The sequence below is a fragment of the Megalopta genalis genome, unplaced genomic scaffold, assembly GCF_051020955.1.
Source record: "Megalopta genalis isolate 19385.01 unplaced genomic scaffold, iyMegGena1_principal scaffold0057, whole genome shotgun sequence".
Lineage (NCBI taxonomy): Eukaryota > Metazoa > Arthropoda > Insecta > Hymenoptera > Halictidae > Megalopta > Megalopta genalis.
This window is the reverse complement of record NW_027476126.1, coordinates 624,182-640,000: the sequence shown is the minus strand read 5'-3', so window position 1 is coordinate 640,000 and position 15,819 is coordinate 624,182. Positions and strand designations below refer to the sequence as shown.

The 15,819-nt window shown below is 39.9% G+C and overlaps 1 non-coding gene across 1 annotated transcript; it reads right to left on the bottom strand.

The window, feature by feature from the left end:
- Positions 1-879: 879 nt before the first annotated feature.
- Positions 880-2,800, bottom strand: LOC143261639 (small subunit ribosomal RNA). The gene has a single exon (XR_013035734.1). It is a non-coding gene; the product is annotated as a small subunit ribosomal RNA (ribosomal RNA).
- Between the last annotated feature and the right edge of the window lie 13,019 nt (positions 2,801-15,819).

Here is a 15,819-nt window from a genome sequence, read left to right as displayed (position 1 = left end):
TATATTTCGGAACAAGCCGATACCCGAAGAGCTCCAACCAGCGCGCGAAGGAGATTCGGGAGTCGTCGTACAACGACATAATTGTCCCTTAAAGAACGAGATATTTCCGTCGAAACCATATATATATGTACGAGCAAATCCAAAACCACTGTTTTCTTGCAAGTTCGACGGTCGGAGCGAATAGAACATTGAAAAGCCTTCTATCGAAGAAACACAGAGAGTATATCACCTCCAAAAACGACGGGGATATGGATATTCAAACTGGACAATTATCAACCCGATACTGGATTCGAAAAGTTTCTCTCTCCTTTCGTCGTTATTTACACCGGACGGACTCACGGCCGGCTCTAGCTGGGTGTCATATATATATACGTCCCACGCTCATGCTGCCACTAGCGCGCAACAGAGTAGGGTGTCAATGACAACGACACAGCATTGAAACGAGCTACACAAGCCGGTCTCTCTTGATACCAATGTAAACGAGCATTAAGTTATCTTCAGACTGCCCGATATTTTCGTCCTTTGGACTTTCCCAACGATTCCTTTTTTTCTTTTTTTTTTTACACCACAGCGAAGACTTGAGGAAGCGTGATTAGCACGCTCGCATCCCTCCCTGTCCTACTACAACTGTGTGTGTGTGTGTAAAGAAAGAAAAAAGAATACATTGGCTTTCTCTCTATCGAGAAGATGGCCTACGCAACGCAGATCAAAGGCCTAATACGTGTAATATAATACGCGTCTGGCCGTGTATAAATCACGCACGAATGATCTGGCGGGCTCAACAATATCTTTTTTTTTTATATGAATTCTTATCCACAAACTAATCGAATTCATTTTCTCTCCTCCTCTCCTCTCTCTTTGAGATATATTGGAACATTGTAATGATCCTTCCGCAGGTTCACCTACGGAAACCTTGTTACGACTTTTACTTCCTCTAAATAATCAAGTTTGGTCATCTTCCCGGCATCATCGGCAATGCCGAAACATTGCCGCGCACCAGTCCGAAGACCTCACTAAATCATTCAATCGGTAGTAGCGACGGGCGGTGTGTACAAAGGGCAGGGACGTAATCAACGCGAGCTTATGACTCGCGCTTACTGGGAATTCCTCGTTCATGGGGAATAATTGCAAGCCCCAATCCCTAGCACGAAGGAGGTTCAGCGGGTTACCCGGGCCTTTCGGCCAGGGAACACACGCTGATTCCTTCAGTGTAGCGCGCGTGCGGCCCAGAACATCTAAGGGCATCACAGACCTGTTATTGCTCAATCTCGTGCGGCTAGAAGCCGCCTGTCCCTCTAAGAAGATTTGTTTGTACGTTGGTAGTAAAAACCCCACCGGCAGAAGCCGAGAGCCTTCGAGATACCATAATTACGTCTATTTAGCAGGCTAGAGTCTCGTTCGTTATCGGAATTAACCAGACAAATCGCTCCACCAACTAAGAACGGCCATGCACCACCACCCACCGAATCAAGAAAGAGCTATCAATCTGTCAATCCTTCCGGTGTCCGGGCCTGGTGAGGTTTCCCGTGTTGAGTCAAATTAAGCCGCAGGCTCCACTCCTGGTGGTGCCCTTCCGTCAATTCCTTTAAGTTTCAGCTTTGCAACCATACTTCCCCCGGAACCCAAAAGCTTTGGTTTCCCGGAAGCTGCCCGCCGAGTCATCGTAGGAACTTCGGCGGATCGCTAGCTGGCATCGTTTATGGTTAGAACTAGGGCGGTATCTGATCGCCTTCGAACCTCTAACTTTCGTTCTTGATTAATGAAAACATTTTTGGCAAATGCTTTCGCTTCTGTCCGTCTTGCGACGATCCAAGAATTTCACCTCTAACGTCGCAATACGAATGCCCCCATCTGTCCCTATTAATCATTACCTCGGGGTTCCGAAAACCAACAAAATAGAACCGAGGTCCTATTCCATTATTCCATGCACACAGTATTCAGGCGAAGGTAGCCTGCTTTGAGCACTCTAATTTGTTCAAAGTAAACGTACCGGCCCACCTCGACACTCAGTGAAGAGCACCGCGATGGGATATTAGTTGGACCGCCCCGTGAAGAGCAAAGCCCACCGGTAGGACGTACCACATAATGCCAGTTAAACACCGCGAGCGATGAACCGACACTGTGACACACAGATTCAACTACGAGCTTTTTAACCGCAACAACTTTAATATACGCTATTGGAGCTGGAATTACCGCGGCTGCTGGCACCAGACTTGCCCTCCAATGGATCCTCGTTAAAGGATTTAAAGTGTACTCATTCCGATTACGGGGCCTCGGATGAGTCCCGTATCGTTATTTTTCGTCACTACCTCCCCGTGCCGGGAGTGGGTAATTTGCGCGCCTGCTGCCTTCCTTGGATGTGGTAGCCGTTTCTCAGGCTCCCTCTCCGGAATCGAACCCTGATTCCCCGTTACCCGTTACAACCATGGTAGGCGCAGAACCTACCATCGACAGTTGATAAGGCAGACATTTGAAAGATGCGTCGCCGGTGCTATAAGACCATGCGATCAGCACAAAGTTATTCAGAGTCACCAAAGCAAACGATGGACGAGTGTAAACACCCGCCACCGATTGGTTTTGATCTAATAAAAGCGTTCCTACCATCTCTGGTCGGAACTCTGTTTTGCATGTATTAGCTCTAGAATTACCACAGTTATCCAAGTAAATTTTAGTACGATCTAAGAAACCATAACTGATTTAATGAGCCATTCGCGGTTTCACCTTAATACGGCATGTACTGAGACATGCATGGCTTAATCTTTGAGACAAGCATATGACTACTGGCAGGATCAACCAGGGAACTATACAATATGTATATATAAAATGGACAAAATTTAAATCCTTTTCCATCGTCGCCTGTTTCATATATATATGTCAGGTCGACACACCACTTTTCTCTTTCAAATATGTACAAGTTTTGCCACATTCCGCGCTTGTAACATATCTTCTTTAACGCTCAATTTCTTTCATTTTTCTACCATACAGATATTTTACCGTACGCCCAAAAACGTACGTATTATATTTTTGTTCTATCATAAAATCACATTTTTCTACGTACGCCAGCTTCGTACGTTTCTATCTTTGCCTTCATAAAATCACAAGATAATTTTATCTTCAAGAGTCTCGCTATTAACATCTTGTAAGATAAATGTACGTCCCAGCTAAAACGTACAAATACTTCAAGTTAAGTAATAATATATCATCGCTATTGACAAATTTTTAAGATCCAAGACACAGTTCTCTCTATATGTTTTAATATTTTTTATGTACTCAAATATATTCAAAGGAAAAAGTACATGGGTGATGCCATAGTCGTGGAAGCGCGTACGCTCACGCTGATCTTCTGACCGCCGGAAGCACGAAACCTCTGATCTGGGCAAAATCGGCAAGCCGAGGAAGAACGGACAGGACACATGCTGGACTGGCGAGAAAGCGTGTTCTTCCGCTCGCGCTAGGCATTTCGATTTCTGACACCTCTTGATTTAAAAAATCAGTTTTTTGATAGTTTTCTCTCTCCACTGGGCTATTCATTTTAGCCACAGTTTTCAATTGGTACGATTTGCTTCCAAATCTTACAGATGCATTTTAAAAAATTTTTCCATCGCTCGGACAGAAGAGTCGATTGCTCAGTGAGTACGAGTATACATACAAAGTGCATACGGGTAACCAACCACGTAGGGCTTGCCACATATGGGCCATTCGGTCAAAGACACCGACCCGTGGCCACGCTGTGTGGAGAAAAGTCCGTAACGTAAACGGCACGAAACAGTCAGGACCGAAGCCCCGAAGGAGCTCTGAGACAGCTTCTCGACCGAGATCGTAGAATTGGCCCAAAACCCGCTCTGCTCCGTCCGCCTCGCACGGACCGTGTATCTCTTATAGATACCGAACGGCCGGCAAGGACGCCGGCGCCGCCGGCCGAATAGCACGCGCGCTTATGAGTGTAAACCGCCGCGGCAACAGACCGCCCGGCCGTGCTGTTGTAACATAGCGCGTGAACGAACGAAAAAAAAATTTATAGTAAACATTAAAATAAATTACATTACCGTAAACTAGACAAAAAATTACACATTTTTTCCCAATATGAAAATTTTCACAAACTTTTCAAAGTCCCATCGCATCGAGTAAACTTTTTTAATAACGCTTCCGCACGATTCTAAATGCTTAATCCATATGTGAAATCGTTCACTGATCACGAATATCGTATTTAAAAAAATTACAAAAATTTATTTTTCAAAATAATAAAAAAAAACCGAAAAATCACAAGAGTAAAGTACCATTATTTTAAACAATATGTCGTTCTAAATGCTTAATCCCTATGTAAAAAAGTTATCTAAGCAAGAATATGTAATTGAAAAAAATTAGAAAAATTTATTTTAGCCGTAAATCGAAAATAATGGGGACACCGGAGCTGTTCGAAGCGCCGAGACGCGCCGCGTACGCCCGAATATTTTCAAAGTCCCAACGTACCGATCAAGAGTAAAGTACCATTTTCCTACATTAGATTTCGTTCTAAATGCTTAATCCCTATGTAAAAACGTTAGTTAAGCAAGAATATCGTATTTTTAAAAAAATCTAATGATAGGATTTTCCAGAAAATTGAAAAAACCGAAAAATGTCAAGAGTAAAGTGCCATTTTCTGACATTAGATTTCGTTCTAAATGCTTAATCCCTATGTAGAAACGTTAGTTAAGCAAGAATATCGTATTTTTAAAAAAATCTAATGATAGGATTCTTCAGAAAATTGAAAAAACCGTAAAATGTCAAGAGTAAAGTGCCCTTACTTTAAACAATGTATCGTTCTAAATGCTTAATCCCTATGTAAAAAAGTTATTTAAGCAGGAATATGTTATTGAAAAAAATTAGAAAAATTTATTTTAGCCGTAAATCGAAAATAATGGATCGAGCGAATCGGTCGATTGCGCCGAGACGCGCTATGATGCAACAGACGAGCGATTGGAACGCCCGAATATTTTCAAAGTCCCAACGTACCGATCAAGAGTAAAGTACCATTTTCCTACATTAGATTTCGTTCTAAATGCTTAATCCCTATGTAAAAACGTTAGTTAAGCAAGAATATCGTATTTTTAAAAAAATCTAATGATAGGATTTTCCAGAAAAATGAAAAAACCGAAAAATGTCAAGAGTAAAGTGCCATTTTCTGACATTAGATTTCGTTCTAAATGCTTAATCCCTATGTAGAAACGTTAGTTAAGCAAGAATATCGTATTTTTAAAAAAATCTAATGATAGGATTTTTCAGAAAATTGAAAAAACCGTAAAATGTCAAGAGTAAAGTGCCCTTACTTTAAACAATGTATCGTTCTAAATGCTTAATCCCTATGTAAAAAAGTTATTTAAGCAGGAATATGTTATTGAAAAAAATTAGAAAAATTTATTTTAGCCGTAAATCGAAAATAATGGGGACACCGGAGCTGTTCGAAGCGCCGAGCGCGCCGCGTACGCCCGAATATTTTCAAAGTCCCAACGTACCGATCAAGAGTAAAGTACCATTTTCCTACATTAGATTTCGTTCTAAATGCTTAATCCCTATGTAAAAACGTTAGTTAAGCAAGAATATCGTATTTTTAAAAAAATCTAATGATAGGATTTTCCAGAAAATTGAAAAAACCGAAAAATGTCAAGAGTAAAGTGCCATTTTCTGACATTAGATTTCGTTCTAAATGCTTAATCCCTATGTAGAAACGGTAGTTAAGCAAGAATATCGTATTTTTAAAAAAATCTAATGATAGGATTCTTCAGAAAATTGAAAAAACCGTAAAATGTCAAGAGTAAAGTGCCCTTACTTTAAACAATGTATCGTTCTAAATGCTTAATCCCTATGTAAAAAAGTTATTTAAGCAGGAATATGTTATTGAAAAAAATTAGAAAAATTTATTTTAGCCGTAAATCGAAAATAATGGATCGAGCGAATCGGTCGATTGCGCCGAGACGCGCTATGATGCAACAGACGAGCGATTGGAACGCCCGAATATTTTCAAAGTCCCAACGTACCGATCAAGAGTAAAGTACCATTTTCCTACATTAGATTTCGTTCTAAATGCTTAATCCCTATGTAAAAACGTTAGTTAAGCAAGAATATCGTATTTTTAAAAAAATCTAATGATAGGATTTTCCAGAAAATTGAAAAAACCGAAAAATGTCAAGAGTAAAGTGCCATTTTCTGACATTAGATTTCGTTCTAAATGCTTAATCCCTATGTAGAAACGTTAGTTAAGCAAGAATATCGTATTTTTAAAAAAATCTAATGATAGGATTTTTCAGAAAATTGAAAAAACCGTAAAATGTCAAGAGTAAAGTGCCCTTACTTTAAACAATGTATCGTTCTAAATGCTTAATCCCTATGTAAAAAAGTTATTTAAGCAGGAATATGTTATTGAAAAAAATTAGAAAAATTTATTTTAGCCGTAAATCGAAAATAATGGATCGAGCGAATCGGTCGATTGCGCCGAGACGCGCTATGATGCAACAGACGAGCGATTGGAACGCCCGAATATTTTCAAAGTCCCAACGTACCGATCAAGAGTAAAGTACCATTTTCCTACATTAGATTTCGTTCTAAATGCTTAATCCCTATGTAAAAACGTTAGTTAAGCAAGAATATCGTATTTTTAAAAAAATCTAATGATAGGATTTCCCAGAAAATTGAAAAAACCGAAAAATGTCAAGAGTAAAGTGCCATTTTCTGACATTAGATTTCGTTCTAAATGCTTAATCCCTATGTAGAAACGTTAGTTAAGCAAGAATATCGTATTTTTAAAAAAATCTAATGATAGGATTTTCCAGAAAATTGAAAAAACCGAAAAATGTCAAGAGTAAAGTGCCATTTTCTGACATTAGATTTCGTTCTAAATGCTTAATCCCTATGTAGAAACGTTAGTTAAGCAAGAATATCGTATTTTTAAAAAAATCTAATGATGGGATTTTTCAGAAAATTGAAAAAACCGTAAAATGTCAAGAGTAAAGTGCCCTTATTTTAAACAATGTATCGTTCTAAATGCTTAATCCCTATGTAAAAAAGTTATTTAAGCAGGAATATGTTATTGAAAAAAATTAGAAAAATTTATTTTAGCCGTAAATCGAAAATAATGGATCGAGCGAATCGGTCGATTGCGCCGAGACGCGCTATGATGCAACAGACGAGCGATTGGAACGCCCGAATATTTTCAAAGTCCCAACGTACCGATCAAGAGTAAAGTACCATTTTCCTACATTAGGTTTCGTTCTAAATGCTTAATCCCTATGTAAAAACGTTAGTTAAGCAAGAATATCGTATTTTTAAAAAAATCTAATGATAGGATTTTCCAGAAAATTGAAAAAACCGAAAAATGTCAAGAGTAAAGTGCCATTTTCTGACATTAGATTTCGTTCTAAATGCTTAATCCCTATGTAGAAACGTTAGTTAAGCAAGAATATCGTATTTTTAAAAAAATCTAATGATAGGATTTTTCAGAAAATTGAAAAAACCGTAAAATGTCAAGAGTAAAGTGCCCTTACTTTAAACAATGTATCGTTCTAAATGCTTAATCCCTATGTAAAAAAGTTATTTAAGCAGGAATATGTTATTGAAAAAAATTAGAAAAATTTATTTTAGCCGTAAATCGAAAATAATGGATCGAGCGAATCGGTCGATTGCGCCGAGACGCGCTATGATGCAACAGACGAGCGATTGGAACGCCCGAATATTTTCAAAGTCCCAACGTACCGATCAAGAGTAAAGTACCATTTTCCTACATTAGATTTCGTTCTAAATGATTAATCCCTATGTAAAAACGTTAGTTAAGCAAGAATATCGTATTTTTAAAAAAATCTAATGATAGGATTTTCCAGAAAATTGAAAAAACCGAAAAATGTCAAGAGTAAAGTGCCATTTTCTGACATTAGATTTCGTTCTAAATGCTTAATCCCTATGTAGAAACGTTAGTTAAGCAAGAATATCGTATTTTTAAAAAAATCTAATGATAGGATTTTTCAGAAAATTGAAAAAACCGTAAAATGTCAAGAGTAAAGTGCCCTTACTTTAAACAATGTATCGTTCTAAATGCTTAATCCCTATGTAAAAAAGTTATTTAAGCAGGAATATGTTATTGAAAAAAATTAGAAAAATTTATTTTAGCCGTAAATCGAAAATAATGGATCGAGCGAATCGGTCGATTGCGCCGAGACGCGCTATGATGCAACAGACGAGCGATTGGAACGCCCGAATATTTTCAAAGTCCCAACGTACCGATCAAGAGTAAAGTACCATTTTCCTACATTAGATTTCGTTCTAAATGCTTAATCCCTATGTAAAAACGTTAGTTAAGCAAGAATATCGTATTTTTAAAAAAATCTAATGATAGGATTTTCCAGAAAATTGAAAAAACCGAAAAATGTCAAGAGTAAAGTGCCATTTTCTGACATTAGATTTCGTTCTGAATGCTTAATCCCTATGTAGAAACGGTAGTTAAGCAAGAATATCGTATTTTTAAAAAAATCTAATGATAGGATTTTTCAGAAAATTGAAAAAACCGTAAAATGTCAAGAGTAAAGTGCCCTTATTTTAAACAATGTATCGTTCTAAATGCTTAATCCCTATGTAAAAAAGTTATTTTAGCAGGAATATGTTATTGAAAAAAATTAGAAAAATTTATTTTAGCCGTAAATCGAAAATAATGGGGACACCGGAGCTGTTCGAAGCGCCGAGCGCGCCGCGTACGCCCGAATATTTTCAAAGTCCCAACGTACCGATCAAGAGTAAAGTACCATTTTCCTACATTAGATTTCGTTCTAAATGCTTAATCCCTATGTAAAAACGTTAGTTAAGCAAGAATATCGTATTTTTAAAAAAATCTAATGATAGGATTTTCCAGAAAATTGAAAAAACCGAAAAATGTCAAGAGTAAAGTGCCATTTTCTGACATTAGATTTCGTTCTAAATGCTTAATCCCTATGTAGAAACGGTAGTTAAGCAAGAATATCGTATTTTTAAAAAAATCTAATGATAGGATTCTTCAGAAAATTGAAAAAACCGTAAAATGTCAAGAGTAAAGTGCCCTTACTTTAAACAATGTATCGTTCTAAATGCTTAATCCCTATGTAAAAAAGTTATTTAAGCAGGAATATGTTATTGAAAAAAATTAGAAAAATTTATTTTAGCCGTAAATCGAAAATAATGGATCGAGCGAATCGGTCGATTGCGCCGAGACGCGCTATGATGCAACAGACGAGCGATTGGAACGCCCGAATATTTTCAAAGTCCCAACGTACCGATCAAGAGTAAAGTACCATTTTCCTACATTAGATTTCGTTCTAAATGCTTAATCCCTATGTAAAAACGTTAGTTAAGCAAGAATATCGTATTTTTAAAAAAATCTAATGATAGGATTTCCCAGAAAATTGAAAAAACCGAAAAATGTCAAGAGTAAAGTGCCATTTTCTGACATTAGATTTCGTTCTAAATGCTTAATCCCTATGTAGAAACGTTAGTTAAGCAAGAATATCGTATTTTTAAAAAAATCTAATGATGGGATTTTTCAGAAAATTGAAAAAACCGTAAAATGTCAAGAGTAAAGTGCCCTTATTTTAAACAATGTATCGTTCTAAATGCTTAATCCCTATGTAAAAAAGTTATTTAAGCAGGAATATGTTATTGAAAAAAATTAGAAAAATTTATTTTAGCCGTAAATCGAAAATAATGGATCGAGCGAATCGGTCGATTGCGCCGAGACGCGCTATGATGCAACAGACGAGCGATTGGAACGCCCGAATATTTTCAAAGTCCCAACGTACCGATCAAGAGTAAAGTACCATTTTCCTACATTAGGTTTCGTTCTAAATGCTTAATCCCTATGTAAAAACGTTAGTTAAGCAAGAATATCGTATTTTTAAAAAAATCTAATGATAGGATTTTCCAGAAAATTGAAAAAACCGAAAAATGTCAAGAGTAAAGTGCCATTTTCTGACATTAGATTTCGTTCTAAATGCTTAATCCCTATGTAGAAACGTTAGTTAAGCAAGAATATCGTATTTTTAAAAAAATCTAATGATAGGATTTTTCAGAAAATTGAAAAAACCGTAAAATGTCAAGAGTAAAGTGCCCTTACTTTAAACAATGTATCGTTCTAAATGCTTAATCCCTATGTAAAAAAGTTATTTAAGCAGGAATATGTTATTGAAAAAAATTAGAAAAATTTATTTTAGCCGTAAATCGAAAATAATGGATCGAGCGAATCGGTCGATTGCGCCGAGACGCGCTATGATGCAACAGACGAGCGATTGGAACGCCCGAATATTTTCAAAGTCCCAACGTACCGATCAAGAGTAAAGTACCATTTTCCTACATTAGATTTCGTTCTAAATGATTAATCCCTATGTAAAAACGTTAGTTAAGCAAGAATATCGTATTTTTAAAAAAATCTAATGATAGGATTTTCCAGAAAATTGAAAAAACCGAAAAATGTCAAGAGTAAAGTGCCATTTTCTGACATTAGATTTCGTTCTAAATGCTTAATCCCTATGTAGAAACGTTAGTTAAGCAAGAATATCGTATTTTTAAAAAAATCTAATGATAGGATTTTTCAGAAAATTGAAAAAACCGTAAAATGTCAAGAGTAAAGTGCCCTTACTTTAAACAATGTATCGTTCTAAATGCTTAATCCCTATGTAAAAAAGTTATTTAAGCAGGAATATGTTATTGAAAAAAATTAGAAAAATTTATTTTAGCCGTAAATCGAAAATAATGGATCGAGCGAATCGGTCGATTGCGCCGAGACGCGCTATGATGCAACAGACGAGCGATTGGAACGCCCGAATATTTTCAAAGTCTCAACGTACCGATCAAGAGTAAAGTACCATTTTCCTACATTAGATTTCGTTCTAAATGCTTAATCCCTATGTAAAAACGTTAGTTAAGCAAGAATATCGTATTTTTAAAAAAATCTAATGATAGGATTTTCCAGAAAATTGAAAAAACCGAAAAATGTCAAGAGTAAAGTGCCATTTTCTGACATTAGATTTCGTTCTAAATGCTTAATCCCTATGTAGAAACGTTAGTTAAGTAAGAATATCGTATTTTTAAAAAAATCTAATGATAGGATTTTTCAGAAAATTGAAAAAACCGTAAAATGTCAAGAGTAATGTGCCCTTATTTTAAACAATGTATCGTTCTAAATGCTTAATCCCTATGTAAAAAAGTTATTTAAGCAGGAATATGTTATTGAAAAAAATTAGAAAAATTTATTTTAGCCGTAAATCGAAAATAATGGATCGAGCGAATCGGTCGATTGCGCCGAGACGCGCTATGATGCAACAGACGAGCGATTGGAACGCCCGAATATTTTCAAAGTCCCAACGTACCGATCAAGAGTAAAGTACCATTTTCCTACATTAGGTTTCGTTCTAAATGCTTAATCCCTATGTAAAAACGTTAGTTAAGCAAGAATATCGTATTTTTAAAAAAATCTAATGATAGGATTTCCCAGAAAATTGAAAAAACCGAAAAATGTCAAGAGTAAAGTGCCATTTTCTGACATTAGATTTCGTTCTAAATGCTTAATCCCTATGTAGAAACGTTAGTTAAGCAAGAATATCGTATTTTTAAAAAAATCTAATGATAGGATTTTCCAGAAAATTGAAAAAACCGAAAAATGTCAAGAGTAAAGTGCCATTTTCTGACATTAGATTTCGTTCTAAATGCTTAATCCCTATGTAGAAACGTTAGCTAAGCAAGAATATCGTATTTTTAAAAAAATCTAATGATAGGATTTTTCAGAAAATTGAAAAAACCGTAAAATGTCAAGAGTAAAGTGCCCTTACTTTAAACAATGTATCGTTCTAAATGCTTAATCCCTATGTAAAAAAGTTATTTAAGCAGGAATATGTTATTGAAAAAAATTAGAAAAATTTATTTTAGCCGTAAATCGAAAATAATGGATCGAGCGAATCGGTCGATTGCGCCGAGACGCGCTATGATGCAACAGACGAGCGATTGGAACGCCCGAATATTTTCAAAGTCCCAACGTACCGATCAAGAGTAAAGTACCATTTTCCTACATTAGATTTCGTTCTAAATGCTTAATCCCTATGTAGAAACGTTAGTTAAGTAAGAATATCGTATTTTTAAAAAAATCTAATGATAGGATTTTTCAGAAAATTGAAAAAACCGTAAAATGTCAAGAGTAATGTGCCCTTATTTTAAACAATGTATCGTTCTAAATGCTTAATCCCTATGTAAAAAAGTTATTTAAGCAGGAATATGTTATTGAAAAAAATTAGAAAAATTTATTTTAGCCGTAAATCGAAAATAATGGATCGAGCGAATCGGTCGATTGCGCCGAGACGCGCTATGATGCAACAGACGAGCGATTGGAACGCCCGAATATTTTCAAAGTCCCAACGTACCGATCAAGAGTAAAGTACCATTTTCCTACATTAGGTTTCGTTCTAAATGCTTAATCCCTATGTAAAAACGTTAGTTAAGCAAGAATATCGTATTTTTAAAAAAATCTAATGATAGGATTTCCCAGAAAATTGAAAAAACCGAAAAATGTCAAGAGTAAAGTGCCATTTTCTGACATTAGATTTCGTTCTAAATGCTTAATCCCTATGTAGAAACGTTAGTTAAGCAAGAATATCGTATTTTTAAAAAAATCTAATGATAGGATTTTCCAGAAAATTGAAAAAACCGAAAAATGTCAAGAGTAAAGTGCCATTTTCTGACATTAGATTTCGTTCTAAATGCTTAATCCCTATGTAGAAACGTTAGCTAAGCAAGAATATCGTATTTTTAAAAAAATCTAATGATAGGATTTTTCAGAAAATTGAAAAAACCGTAAAATGTCAAGAGTAAAGTGCCCTTACTTTAAACAATGTATCGTTCTAAATGCTTAATCCCTATGTAAAAAAGTTATTTAAGCAGGAATATGTTATTGAAAAAAATTAGAAAAATTTATTTTAGCCGTAAATCGAAAATAATGGATCGAGCGAATCGGTCGATTGCGCCGAGACGCGCTATGATGCAACAGACGAGCGATTGGAACGCCCGAATATTTTCAAAGTCCCAACGTACCGATCAAGAGTAAAGTACCATTTTCCTACATTAGATTTCGTTCTAAATGCTTAATCCCTATGTAAAAACGTTAGTTAAGCAAGAATATCGTATTTTTAAAAAAATCTAATGATAGGATTTTCCAGAAAATTGAAAAAACCGAAAAATGTCAAGAGTAAAGTGCCATTTTCTGACATTAGATTTCGTTCTAAATGCTTAATCCCTATGTAGAAACGTTAGATAAGCAAGAATATCGTATTTTTAAAAAATCTAATGATAGGATTTTTCAGAAAATTGAAAAAACCGTAAAATGTCAAGAGTAAAGTGCCCTTACTTTAAACAATGTATCGTTCTAAATGCTTAATCCCTATGTAAAAAAGTTATTTAAGCAGGAATATGTTATTGAAAAAAATTAGAAAAATTTATTTTAGCCGTAAATCGAAAATAATGGATCGAGCGAATCGGTCGATTGCGCCGAGACGCGCTATGATGCAACAGACGAGCGATTGGAACGCCCGAATATTTTCAAAGTCCCAACGTACCGATCAAGAGTAAAGTACCATTTTCCTACATTAGATTTCGTTCTAAATGCTTAATCCCTATGTAAAAACGTTAGTTAAGCAAGAATATCCGCGGGGGCGGATGGGGCCAAAGAGGCCCCAGACGCCACCGCTCCCGCGGCGGCGATGGAGGTGGAGGCCTGCCCGTAATGGGGCCCAAGGGCCCTATAATACAGGCCAACCTGAACCGCTCGGCCAGGGCACAGGACCTCCTGGTGCAATTCCTGGCCGAGCGGGGTGCCGGGTTGGCCGTAGCGGCGGAGCCGTACAGGATTCCCGATCATCAACATTGGATGGGGGACCTGAGCGGCTCCGCCGTTATAATATGGGTAGGCCGGCCGGGGTCCCCGGCGTGCTCCGTTATCGAGCGCGGCCGGGGATACCTGGCCGTTGACTGGGGCGGCACCGCGGTTGTGGCGATCTATGCACCTCCAAGGTGGTCCCTCGAGGAGTTTGTGCAGTATCTGGACGGGGTGGGGAGATGCGTCTCCCGCTGCCAGCCCCGTCCGGTGCTGGTCCTGGGGGACTTCAACGCCAAGTCGCCGGCTTGGGGTTCCCCCAGGACGAACCCGAGGGGCCGGGAGGTGCTTGACTGGGCGGCGGGACTCGAGCTCCGTCTTTTAAACACGGGCTCGGTCCATACGTGCGTGCGGCATAATGGGGGGTCCATCGTTGACCTTTCATGGGCAACGCCCCCCGCCGCGCGCCGTATTACGGGGTGGAGGGTGGCGGAGGAGGTCGAGACGCTGTCTGACCACAGGTACATTGTTCTCGGCCTCTCCGCCGCCCCATCGACGCCCCGACGTCGCCCCGCTGATGAGGGATCGCCTCAGCCGCGGTGGGCGCTAAAGCGCCTCGACCAGGACGCCCTGATGGCGGCAGCCCACGTCGTGGCCTGGCCAGCAACACCGGCCGGGCCAGTCGACGGGACAAGGGAGGCCCAATGGTTCCGGGGCGCAATGACGTCCATTTGCGACGTCGCCATGCCCCGGGCCAGGGTTTTCCCGAGGAAGGCGGTGTACTGGTGGTCGCGCGCGATAGCGGATTTGCGCACAGAGTGCGTTCGCGCGCGACGCCAGTACGCCCGCGCCCGTCGACGACGGCGTTCCGACGTGGAGCTGGCTATCCAGCTGTATGGGCGATACAGGGAGAAGGTGGTCGCCCTGCAGCTGGCCATCAGGCAAGCAAAGAGCCAGGCCTGGCGCGACCTTCTCGGCACTATCAACCGAGATCCATGGGGGCGCCCATATAAAATGGCGATGGGACGATTACGTCCCTGGGCGCCCCCTCTGACGGAGAGCCTGGATCCGGGGATGCTCGGACGGGTCGTGGACGCGCTATTCCCCGTCAGCGGGGAGGCGTCCCGGCCCGTCCCTCAGCTAGAGGGACACGAGTGGTCCCCGGATCTGGAGGTCGCGCCGGAGGAAATGGCCGGGGTAGTCAAATGGCTCCGGGGCAAGAATACTGCCCCGGGGCCGGACGGTATCCCCGGCCGGGTCTGGCTGCTTGCCATGGGCGTCCTGGGCGAGAGGCTTAGAGGCCTCTACTCCGGGCTCCTGAGGTCCGGGGTGTTCCCGGACCTTTGGAGGAGAAGTCGGATGGTCCTCTTAAGGAAGGATGGGAGGCCTGCGGATTCTCCCTCCGCGTACCGGCCCATTTGCCTCCTGGACGAGGTGGGCAAGATCTTTGAAAAGATCATTGCTGCCCGCCTCGCCAGGCACCTGTCCCGCGTTGGCCCCGATCTGGCGGACTGCCAGTTCGGCTTCCGGGAGGGGCGATCGACGGTCGACGCAATCGACCGTCTAAAGTCCCTCTCGGACAATGCCGTGGCACGGGGCGGGGTGTGCTTGGCGGTGTCGATAGACATCGTCAATGCGTTTAACACCCTGCCCTGGTCCGCCATTAGGGAGGCCCTGGTTGAACACCAGGTGCCTCCCTATCTGAGGCGGGTAATCGGGGCCTACCTGCGGGGCAGGTGGGTGGAATACCCGGGCCGGTACGGGACGATACGGAGGGAAGTGGACTGCGGGGTCCCACAGGGGTCCGTGTTAGGACCACTCCTGTGGGACCTGGGATATAACGCAGTCCTGAAGGCCTCCCTACCCGACGGTGCCACCCTCATCTGCTATGCAGATGACACATTGGTGGTCGCCGTCGGGGACACCTTCGAGAGGACCATCCGACGAGCGGAAGTTGCGGTGGCAGCCGTCGT